The sequence below is a fragment of the Merops nubicus genome, unplaced genomic scaffold (assembly GCF_000691845.1).
Source record: "Merops nubicus isolate BGI_N331 unplaced genomic scaffold, ASM69184v1 scaffold9621, whole genome shotgun sequence".
Classification (NCBI taxonomy): Eukaryota; Metazoa; Chordata; class Aves; order Coraciiformes; family Meropidae; genus Merops; species Merops nubicus.
In genome coordinates, this window is record NW_008590262.1 from 68,799 (window position 1) to 81,616 (window position 12,818).

Consider the following 12,818-nt stretch of genomic DNA (forward strand, 5'->3'; position numbering starts at 1 on the left):
TTTTAATGCCCTCCATTGCCCGTGCAGCCGTACTTTCCCCCTGGCAGCAAAGGCTCACAGTGCTCTAAGGTGGAGGATTGAATAGCTTCAGCTTCCTACAGCCCTGGCTTTTCCTATGTAATACTGTATAATAAGGCCCTATCTTCATAAATAAACACTTGATAAATATATATTTACAATCTTATTTCTGCAAGTAGTAGAAGTGACTGCAGGCTTTTCTTAGAGTGAGCATGTTGCTTTATTTTAGAGGATGCATTGTTAGAGGCTGATTTATGAACAATGCCTGCTTGACAAAAATGAGGTAGTGGAGCTCAAATAGTGTTGGAATCCTCCTGCCTGTTCCTCTGGGAGAATACAATGTATATTTTGAATTTCAGTTTCAACTCCAAAATTCATTCTTAATGCAATGTCTTCTCTGTGCTTCTTGCAAAGAATTATATGAAATAGCCAGGCTGAATGAGACAGATCTCTGTGCCCCTCTCTGACTTGGATTAAATGCATAAAGATAGATATTTTCTTTTAAGTTTTGTAAATTGACAGTAATACGTGCAGTGGTTTCAATCATTTTATCTATCTACAAGGAAATCACTCTATCTAGTTGTACAATGTGAAAGTGGGAATTGATCTGGAAGTGTTAGCTGTGTTATTTTAAGTAATTCTTAGATGTCAAATGTACATAGTATTTATTTTATATTCTTGAGATATGGGTAATATATTTTAATAATAATTTAGAGCATTAAGTAGAAAGGATTATTTGAACTGCTAGAAATAATTCTATTTGTTATAGCAGTAGCTGAAAAAATAGCATTAAACCCAGTACTTAATAATAGTATTATTGTCCATGTAAAAGAAAGCTATGTCACCTGTAGAATCATCAAACAATTTTATAATTACTTACAGACTCCACAGTAGGTATATGCTTTACATAGAATTAAATTGTCTGTATTTGGAAGTACTGTATTTCATATAAAGAATTCATTAAGAAAAATTAAATAGCTGCAGGTTTTTGAATCCCTCTTGAAATTTATTTTTTCAGCCTTTGTAGTTTATAACATTTATATTTATGATGTATTAACTGATTAACTATTATTTGACTCATATCTCTATTGCATGAATAATAACTGCTGTATAATTTTAATTCTTTTGTATATTAATTAATGCTAATGGTAATTTTGCACCCTGTAACGATAACCCTTACCATACCTATTCTCTACTTGTCCTCATGTAATGATCCAATAATAGCTTCTGATCTTGCTCTCCTCCATCACTAGTGTAGATGTGAAGGTAGAGTTGTTTTCCCTGTATGTGCACATGCTTGCCTGCTCTTTTTTAACCTCGTTTTCCCTCGGACCTCCTCACTAATTGTGTTATCCCTTCTGTTTTCTTCTGCTCTCTTCTCCTTTCTACTCAACAGTGTTTCCTTCCACAGAGCCCCCTCATGTTTAAAGATCAGATGCAGCAGGATGTCATCATGGTGCTGAAGTTCCCATCCAATTCCCCCGTCACACACGTGGCAGCCAACACGCTGCCCCACCTGACCATCCCTGCCGTGGTGACTGTCACTTGCAGCAGGTTGTTTGCAGTCAATCGGTGGCACAACACAGTAGGTAGGTTCTCAAGGGCATGTTTCATTCAAACTGGAAGACCTGAACAGTGCAGCTTTATTTCACATGCAGTTTAGCTAGATGTGGGTTAATCTCACTCATCTGCCTGTGCAGAAAAAGTTACTTTTTTTTTTTTTTTTCTGGTTTGTGTCAAATAATCAAAGCTTGTGTTTTCTCTGGTGCCATTCCTAGAAACAATCTCCCTAACAGCAGCACGTCACCATGGCAGCCAATCGATTTGTGGTTACATCAGGTTCAGCCTTTGATATAATGCTTTTCAGGAGAGTGCTGCTGTTCTTGACACAGCCAATATTAATATGTCCCAGGTTTCAGGAATACATGCTGGCATGCTAGACAGCAGACATCACTGTCTGCTGCTTGAGAGAGATTTCACGTCCATCCAGGATCTTATCATAAGCCTTCCCGTGGGCCATCGTTAGATAATGTGGGACCCTAAGTAAGCCTAAGCAACTGAACACCAAATGACTCTGGAGAGAGGTTTCCTCTTTGCCTTCCAAAAGCCCACGCAGCAAGGTCATCCCAAGGGTCATTTCCCTTACAACCCTTCTGCTCACCTCTCTGTGTTGCTGCTAGGACTGTCCTTTCATCTCACCTGGAGATGCAGGTGCTGAGGTTGTCCCAGGAATTGCCAAGTAGATGGTGAGGCCGTGGGGTACATAAGGGAATGGACAGGTTTCATTTTTTAACGTAGTTTCCTTCTGTGGTAGCCTTTATGCTACTGTATCTGGAAACTTTTGAAGGTTTCTTACCACCTGGGACAAACAATAAAGTACCTGGTATTTGAGAGTGTGACTCAGTAGCTGGCTCAGGTACTTTGTAGGGACAGGCAAAAAAAGAAAACTCCTCCACTCTTTATACACAAGAGAAACCCCTGGAGAGAAGTAGGTCTTCCTGGAGAGGAATTTGTGATATTTAGGTTAGATGTCTACCTCCAGTAGACATAAAGGGATACTAGATTAGGGAATTCACTGGTTTAAATGTAAACATCTCAGTGAATAATTCGAGTCAGTTGAAATAGATGCCACCTCTTCTGCACAAGGCTGGCCAAAGACTGCTTTTACAAGCAATAATTAGAGGAATGAATGAGAATTCCCTTATACATGCATTAGAGGAACTCTCGGAGCAAGTAAAATTAATATCACTCTGATTTTGTGAATAGTAATATAAGCTTTAGTATTACTTTTATTCTGAACATTTTAATATGTATTAGGAATGTACCTCTTTTCTGTTTACTAACTAACTTTGTGTTTTGGTTTAGAGAATGCCACCAAAACAGAACAGGATATCTGATTGCCTTTCACAAATCCATGCATTTGTAATACTCTGTCAGGTGCAGTTGCATTGGGTGTAAGAATGTTTTGCATTTCTTTAAAATGAAAGTGGAAAATTTTGAAAGAAGAAAATACAAAGAAAATATTTTTAAAAAATATTTTAAAAAATACTTTGTGACAGCATCCTCACTGGTAAAGTCCCATTTCAGAAATGATTCAGAGGTAGAGAAACTGTCATCTGGTATTTTAGTAGTTTTTTGAGTAGCATTCGCTAACTAATTCCTCATTAGTTCCCCTGGATTCTTCAGGGATGATGCCCAAGTGCTCTGTACCCATCATCATTCAACATCCTACATTGGAAGAGTTTTATTGACTACTCAAGTACCCATTTCTCATCCAGACCTCGTGTCAAGTGAAGGGAAGCCAAAATTCATACCCATACTTTACTGTGAAGGAATCAAGGTCACTAATATTGCAGTATCCTGAACTTCAAGGGATTCCTTAACAACTGTTATTTGAAGTCATCTAGTTTTGTAGAAGTCCTGTTTGCCTTTATGATGTGTGTGGCTGTTTCAGTTTTTCATACATACTCTTGTAAATCATAAGTCATGTTGTAAACATCCAGAAGTCACATATAACAACAAGAGACAGGAAAACAAAACTGGTTGTAGAGTCAAAAATAATTCTAATGCTTTTCTTGACTTTTACATCCTGCCTGGCAATGTCTTTTATTTTGCAAGGGCTAATCAAGGACAGAGTATAAGCTTCCTGCTACTACTATAATATTAATAAATCACAACTCTAGTATAAAGGATAGGTTCATATGCAGAAATGTACACACCCACCAGGTTTACTCTTGTGGGATGTAAGTAGAGCTTTAGAGTTTATAAACAGTAGAAAGCATTTACATAACCATCTCACAACAGAAGTAAATGCATTTAAGTTAATACCAGTAAAGATGTGTCCCAAACTGACATTTTGAAATAAAAGAGAAAGGAGGAAAGGAGAAGTTCTCAGATTAAATGGTTTTCAGAAGATGGCAGGGCCAGCTGTAGACCTGTTTTATTTTACCTCCTCCAGCTGTCTGTTGCAGTAGTAGAAAATGGAGTTTATTCTCCAGAACTCTGTATCTCTTCTTATGGAGGATATTCTTGTCCAACAAAGCAGTTCCTGATACAAATCGTGTTTTCAGTAATGACTATTGTGACTTATGTGCTAGGGAAGATGCTCAGAAGAGCCAAAACAATGCTATCTGTGCATGAGAACAGATAATAAATGTGCAGTCACTGGTGCACATTTGAACAGCTTAAGGACTGCTCAGGATAGAACTAACAGGAATAGCTGTGGCAAATTTGCTGTAGCCCACAATTTCCCAGTTAGAAATTCTAGATAAATCCATTAAAAGTTCCAAGTTTCTGTCACTTACAGGTTTCCATATGTAAGAAACTCATAACAATATTTAATCCAATTATTTTTCTTTTCTATGCTATAATATCTCAATCAGTGCTCAAATGTAAAAAGAAATCTGTTACACTAATTTAAAGGAGTTATTGAAGGAATGTTTGTGGCTACAGAAGTCGTGATGACATTAGAGCTCATCCAATGAGTTATAGCTATTGTTGCATAACTAAAGAATTAACAAATACATAGTTCTGTAGCACAGGGAAAGGAATCTTAAAAGATTCCTAGAAACAGTAATATTAAGAAGTTACATTATATATCTATATCTAATAAACCAATAATGCAGTTTTGAACCTAGAAAAAATAATATAAAAAAATTAGACAAGAGGGTTCCTATGTGCTCTGTTCTTCCTTTCATGTGTAGGTCTTCGGGGAGCTCCAGGATATTCTTTGGATCAAGCTCATCATCTTCCAATTGAAATGGATCCATTGATTGGTATGTCAAGATGAAAATGTAGGGATATATTTGAAAACAGCGTTTCCAAGAATTATTGATTAAGCTATATTTGTATATTATGCTTCATTTAACATGGAGGATAGGAAAATATTTATTCTTGTCAGTCCTCAAGAACTAAAAGCATTAGATATTGATGCTGAATGAATTACATGAATGCTATTTGTTATTAACATCACCAGCAATTGGTATTTAAGAAACAACCAATTAAGTGAGTTACTTTGTCAGCCCATATCTATAATTCTGTTCTCTTATCAGGTCACATTAGTAAAATAAAATGTGAGAGCCTGGAGAGTTCATATATTTTCATTTCTTACCGCAATCACTGTGTATATCAGTGCAGACACAGATCCATTTCTTTTCATTCAGTTTATGATTTGGATTGTTTTAGTCAGCATTACTAAACTGATAAAGAATAGATTTTAAATTGATGCACGATTCTATTTTTAAATCAAAAAATATTTGAGGAAGTGAAATATTTTGAGAAATAGCATCTGCTAAAACTGTTAGAGAGATTGGAGGACTTGTATTCCTAATGTTCATTATTTCTCTTTCATTTCAAGAATTTATTTTGTGGTGGTTTGATTATTTTTTTCCAGTGGGCACGTTTTTGAGACAGAAATTGGGAATAGGGAAAGTACTTAGAGACACTTTTGCAGCACTGGTGAGAAAAAAATGCATTTTTAAACATCTCCAGATGAAAATTTCCTTTTTCTTCTGTGTCAATATTCATGGTTGAAAGATTTATATACACGTACCTCAGGAGACTTAGCTTTCTCATTCTGTATGCTTCATTTGCTCATATAATGACAATGGTTTTCTCTTCAGATTTTCCTCTCAGAATCTAGGGCACAACTATTGTGCCCACCTGTTCTGGAAATTTAACTAATTTGTTATTCATTATCTTTCAGTGGATGGACATAGACGGTCTGATAATTTAAATATGTGTTCTTGGAACATATATAAACATGATAGTACCTTTTACAAACAAATTTAAAATAGGGTCTAAAAAAGACCCTCTTACTTCATGCAGTTGTGAGCAATTTAAACAGAATAACCAGAAATAGGGACCAAAGAAATTTCAGACTATTATCTGGATTGTCATAGTCCTACACTAGGAGAAACATGTCTTTCAGAGTGAGTTTTATCTCATCAGACTTCAGTTAGCTGAAGCTGGTTGTCAAGATTCCCTCCATAGCTACTAAAGAAACCATCCTCTGGAGTTGTCTGGTACTTGGACAGCTGTTACAGCGTGAGGTGACTTGCTATGTGAAGCGATGTCTCTCTCTCTAGTGAGTCCAGGGGAAGTGTAGATAATTAATTTAGATTATATATGGAACTTTTAGAAACGCAGTATTAGCTGAGAGGGAACACACCTCTATTGTACTGCCAAACCCTGCCTGGTGTGTCCCAGAAACTAAAGAGCACATTAGCTGGTGACTCCCAGTCCTTCCTCACAGCTCCGTTTGACAGCCAGGGTGGTGGGATTCTGTATGGACCATTCCTTTTCCCTCTGTCTGGGGGGATTTCCAGGTGGCATTGCCTCTGCCCCTCGCATGGCTCCCTGCTTGGAGAGTAGTTGGTAAGAGTGTTGAAAAGGCACGTTAGATGTGAACAGCTTCACTGGCTGAATCCTTACGTCTTTGATCCGGTTACGTGTCTGCAAGTATGGGGGTGTCAGGGTCACACAACACAAGCTGTTTCCTGTGGGAGAGATACCAGCCAGCAAGAACTGACTTTCTGCAGTGTTGTTAGCTTTGACTTGGTATTTTAAATGGCCTTCCATCACTTTCCCCTAGTTCAATTTGGTTTTGGAGTACTTCAGCAGAGCACTTAAAATATTATCATGTATTATGCAGCGCATCAGATTGTTTATAAGAAATTGTCATCTCCTGTAAATCTTTTGTCTTATTCAAAGGGAAACCAGAAATCTCACAATAATTTTATATTTCTGACACTCATATAGACAGCTCTAAATGTTCATATTCAAAATGCTTACTCAACAACAAATTCACAGTTCATTGAAAGTTAAATATATTCATTTTCTCCTGTAAGTGGATGACAGGGAGGTGTTGGAATGGCTTACTTGTAAAATGTGTTTTGCATTTCGTTACAGCCAATAACTCTGGTGTGAACAAACGGCAGATCACAGACCTTGTGGATCAGAGCATACAGATCAATGCACACTGCTTCGTGGTCACAGCAGATAATCGCTACATTCTTATCTGTGGTTTCTGGGATAAGAGCTTTCGAGTTTATTCTACAGAAACAGGTGACCCTAAATACAACAACCTGTTTCTTCTTTGGTCACAAAGTAGACTGTTGTCAATGCTACCATATCTAATGCCTGTTCCTACCTGTTAATGCATGATAAAGTGCAGTTTATGAAGTCCTTCATTATTGTTTGGGCGTAAGAGCTTTAAGATGCTTCTCTTTGGAAGATAAAGGATGTAAAAGAAAACAGACATACAATTTTTTCGGTGGTAACTTTCGAAAACCACACTTATATTCAGGGAATTGATCATAACAAAAGGATCAGCCAAGATCTTTGTTACCAAACTTTCATAGCTGTATTGTTTCTATCTCTATTTCATGTAAGAAGGAGGTAGGTTGCATAGCCTGTCACCAGGAACCAATATTTTTTTGGTCTGATTGCTTAGCCTAATTCAACATTGTGAAAAACCGATTGCAGTAATAAAAAGAAGGGTGATAATCATAGTCCATGTTAGTTTGACATTAACATAGAACAAATACACAATTTGAATGTAATAATGTAGCACCATTATGGAAAAGTTCATGTGCCATCTTATGCATGTCATTCAGGACGTTCACAAGTAGTGTTCTAACACCATTGCTTAAATATTGATGGAACAGTAACTCCACTTAATATTCAGTGATTGCAGCACTGACTTGATTTTCAGATATAAGGGTTAGGCTGTGGATTGACACAGAGCACAGCCCTCACTAGGCACATAAAAAGAGAGAAAAAAAATGTTTTATCTTTCTGATTTTTTTTTAATTTTGTCATAGCACGTAGTGAACTCTAATTGAGGGACATGAGGCAAAAATTACATTTGACCTGAATATTTGTTAGTGATTTAGTTAACGATTTCTAATTGCTGCAAGTGCTCAGCCTGAACTTGTATCCCTTTGCACTCCCTCCAGGAAAATTGACTCAGATTGTGTTTGGCCACTGGGATGTCGTGACCTGCCTGGCCAGGTCGGAGTCCTATATCGGCGGCGACTGCTACATCGTCTCCGGCTCTCGTGACGCCACCTTGCTGCTCTGGTACTGGAGTGGCCGACATCACATTATCGGTGACAATCCAAACAGCAGTAAGTCTCCTGGAAAAAGACACTTTCCATGCATGTCCTCTGTCACACCTATTCATTTTTAGCATTCCTTCTGTCAGCTTCAGAATGTATTACCAAATATATCGATTACTTCACTTACAGGTTGAAAGTTGGAGTAAGAGGAGCTCCACATGCTAAGCAATTCCCAGAGGACTAGCACAAAAAATGTTTAAACAGTCTGTGCGTGGTAGCAGATAATAGTATGGGAGTAATTCTTAAATTCATAATTACCTTTATCTCTTACAGCATCATGTCATCATAAACCAGAACAAGATGGTTATGGCCTTTAAGTGACAGGACGTATATCAGTATATTTTGACTTTTCTTTCCCCAGAAATATTTTTTGGCATTTTAACTTACTCCTTTTGTGCTACAGCATGCCATGTCAGCTGCTTGCCTTTTCAAAAAAGGAATGTCTCACATGCCATGGAATTAAATGAGTCTCTTTAAGGTCTTTCTGTAGCAGGCAAACCTTTGGAGGAGCAATGTGACTGAGTAAAAATAGAAAAAGATAAAATGTCAGGAAGAGTTTACTTGTCATTTACAGAGGACTAACTATCAGTGCTTTGCAGAGCGAAGGGGACACAATACTACTAATAACAATAAATTATATAAGAAGACACTTATAGTACACTACTAATTTGTCCCTTCACCCAAGACACAAATGTGACCACAGCTAAAGACGAGAGCAACTTTTATCAATATACTAGAAATGCTTTGTACAAACTAAACCCATATAATTTTAAGGAATTTCAGAATTCTGATGATTGTTTTCAGCACAAGGATATTGCCTCTTTAGACAAACATGGAATAATCCATCACTATCAATTTTGATCTCTAGTTCAAGTACTGAGTGGAGACAGTCGTAGACCTGTCAGTTACAGATATCTAAGTGAAAGTATTTCTTCAACTACATGTCTATTTGTTACAAAGTAAACATTTTGTTAATTGCACAACAGCAGATTTTTTAAATTGTTTTAATTTTCTTCCATTTATCTGTAAGCAGAGCAAAGGGGAGACATAAAAACCTCACTTTCTCACCTGTCTTTCTTTTCCTTTTACAACAGAGAGAGAGTGGAGGGGTGGAAAAAGTAAAATTGTGTTCCCATAATAAATTTCTGTAATTTTTCTGTATACTCCAGGGCTTTTATAGCACTTGATTCTCAGACAGGGAGAACTCAGTCTGAAAAGGAATTTAATGTCATTTAATGTCTCTTTAGCTTGACATAATTTGCTTCTTTCAATGCTTTGGTGATTCATATCAATTATTAGTAATTTCTGTGTTAGGAGTCAGAAAAAAAATATGAGCTTGCTCCTTTCATTAAAGAAAAAATGTAAGACTTTTCCTTGCTTAATTTGATTCCTTTGATTATATGGGGCTTGGACCACCTTGGCACAAGTAACAGAACTCGGGAAGATTAAACACCCAAATCCACTGTGGTAGCTTCAAAATATATTGGTCAGGTTTCTCACTACTCATGTTGAAGACAGGTTGAAGCCTTGTAGAAGAGAGATGTCATCACTATTGTTGCTATCTCTACTCATTGGATTAAAGTTACCATGGATATGCTAATTATGTACTACTACTGTACTAATATCAGAACTTTATGTGCTGTAAACACGCCCTTATTAGCAGCTACTTTGACTTTTCGTGAATATACATAAGTGATCATACGCCTGCAGGACCCTCTGCCTTTTAAAACTTCACAATTACTAAATATTTTTGTTGAAATAAGAACTACAAGATTCTGTTCCCTACCGTGTGCATGGTAGCTATTGTGTGACTGATTCCCTATATAATAATTTTCAGGAATGAAGCATTTTCAACATTCCTTATGAAAACGTTTTAAATTTTACACAGTTGAAGCCATCAAAGTAGGAAAGAAATACTTCCTAATCTCTCTTTTTCTATACTTACCAGTGGAAGATTAGGATTTACCTTATAGGAAAAATGAAAGTGAGATGTTCACTGTAGGTCAAATCCAATTAGTCAACACCTTTAGAATGAATTTCCAGAAAGATGTAGATGATATTTTCAGGAGTAAAAAATGGGGAATTATTTTTTTAGATGCTGTCATCTGTAGACACAGATAAGGTATATTATACCACAGACTGTAAGAAGGTAAGGAATTCAAAGAATAATGTCAGGTATAGTAATTATCTGGGTTAGATGCTTGACTTTATAATGATCTTTTATGCTGAAAGACAGTTAATTGTCAATTTCAGCTTCAATGCATCCAATTAACAAAAAGAACTTTAGTTGTTTCAGAAAATGTTAAGGGGGGGGAAAAAGCAAGCCCCCATCCTAAACAGCATATGTAGTGTAACATTTGTATAGAAAAATGCAGATATCATTTCTTTAGAAAACATTACAATCACAATAAATTATTATAAAATACTCTGGGGCAAAATATTGTCAGAACAAGCTCTTTACCAGTTATGTTAAAATTCCATATTCCAGAACCCAGGAGTTAGATAAAATCTTTACTAAATAATGTGTATGCCAATAACTGAACCTGTTGGACTTGTGTAGAGCCTTCTGCTGAAGTACCTGTGAGGGCATGTGCTCAGAGAATGGCTTCAGTAGATGAAAACTTGCTTATAAGAGCATGTTGAGCTTCATTTTAGAATTGAAAATATTTTTTCCAATCAATGCATTTTTAAGTTATCGCTTTTATTCTACAATAAGTGCCAAAAAGGAGATTCTGGTTCTGTTTGTACTTGTCATGATTTCTTGACACTTCTCGCAACTTCTGAAAGATGACTGAAGTTTACCAGATTTTAAATGCAATGTTTTCCATGGCTAGATTTCAAAAATAGCCTGTAAAAAAAACTTCTGGTTATAAAGTTTGTCCAGGAAGTGGGAGACAAAGATCTTGGCCTCCAGAGACTGGAGGAATTCAAACATACATTTCCGTATTCACAAGCATATCCTGACTATCAGACTATAAATTAATGTGGGAGGGGACCCCTATGAACATCCAGTTTTGGGGGAAAGCAAAATTATTTTCTCTGCTCTTGTTTATGGATCTTACATAACATGATGATTGGATAGAAACAGGTAAATGAAGAAATTGGGAACCAAAACTGTGTGCCTTCAAGAGCAATACGTAGGGCAAATATTCTCTCTACTTGTACTTTCTCTGCTACAACAAAAATTGGTTTCATGGCTATGCAATGGCTAAGCTCCAATAGCAATTATAGAAGATGTCCTTTTCCAGCCTGGACTAGAGGCTGGTGCCTTGGAATGCTCCTGGAAATTGGGAGATGTGGCATGAATTCCTTTAGGCTGAAGGGTGGCTGAATATGGGTTTTTACATATGTTTGAGCCTCCCCTTATTTATTTTTCCTTGCTTAGGTAGGTACTGCCTTTGGGAAAAACACTGAACTGAATCAAGCTTAGTCATCTTGCCAGAGTCAGATACCTACTTTCTAAGCCAAAATTGCCCATCTGAAATAGGTAATCTCAATCTGCACCTTATTAAATTGATGGCCACATTATATAAATCTGTTACAGTTGAGAGAACAGTGAAAGGAATCTGTTTTCTCTTAGGAAGACATGACACATGCATAGGACATAGTTTGCTTATTTTAATTCTTTGAAGTGATCTGGCAAATGTAAATCTTTGCAGTTCTAGGAGACTGAATAGAAAAATTATTGTGATGGAATCTGACAATTTGTGTTTTGATTTTTTTTTTTGTCTCTTTTGATATATATGGATTTGTTTTAGCTGAGTGCTAATTTGTATACAAATTTCTTCTCACATAGCAACTGTATTAGTCATCACAAAAAAAGCAGCAAAAAGAGTACATGATATGCCCTGGAGTTCAACATCCATTGTTATAGTTGTTTTATTTTTATATTTTATGATTGCTTTACTGAATGTCTCTTTCAAACAAGTGACTTTGAAAATGAGAATTATCTCTGCGTCTTTGAACAGATACCAAAGAGGATGATAGAATTGCAGAAAAGTGAGGGACAGATGCTTTCATCTGAAACAGACACAGATTCAGAAACTAATTTGGAAGTGATAAAAATTAATTTGCACACTTTAATTGGAATCAGACTCCTGCATGAAAGAAAGGAAGGGTAGGCAGCTTGTGTTAAAAGCTGATTGAATTTTTTGTCAGGTAAGTATGTTGGACTTGGCCGCTTATCCTCTTGAGCCTCTCTGTGCAATATATTACATTTACCCTCTGACTGGTGTTCTTTAAAAGGATCAATGCTATTCCTGCTTTGTCCCTAGAGTCTGAAACTTTATTGATCTTGGGACTTGACATTTCTCATTACCTATTGTAGCTTCCAGGAGGATGGCCACAAGAGGTGTAAGAGTTAACCCTGCTTTTTCTAATGAGAACTGTGCTGACCATTGGAAAGTATTCTGTCTATCATCTCTAAGCTGGGTTTGTTTAATGTTATAACATAATCCTCAGAGGTGCTAACAATTTATCCTATCTCAGTAAGTGTGTTCTGTACATACCTGAAAGGCAGAGTAAGTGTTACCATAAAGGATCTGAGTCAAGCCAACCTGCACTTCTTTTTAAGTCTGTCATGAAGTGTACCTTTATGTGTTCCTTTTACAGAACATAATTTTGAGACAGTTTTAAACTGTGAACATTGCAGGTTTTGTGAGTTTGTACCTTGAAAGAGTG

The 12,818-nt window shown here is 36.6% G+C and overlaps 1 pseudogene across 1 annotated transcript in view; it reads left to right on the forward strand.

The window, feature by feature from the left end:
* The window catches only part of LOC103782119, an 86,776-nt pseudogene that overhangs the window by 60,405 nt on the left and 13,553 nt on the right, over positions 1–12,818 (forward strand). The window contains exons 7-10 of the transcript XR_608216.1: positions 1,415–1,607; positions 4,722–4,793; positions 6,928–7,083; positions 7,977–8,147. The product of XR_608216.1 is annotated as a neurobeachin-like (transcript). The remainder of the gene's footprint in view (positions 1–1,414; positions 1,608–4,721; positions 4,794–6,927; positions 7,084–7,976; positions 8,148–12,818) is intronic.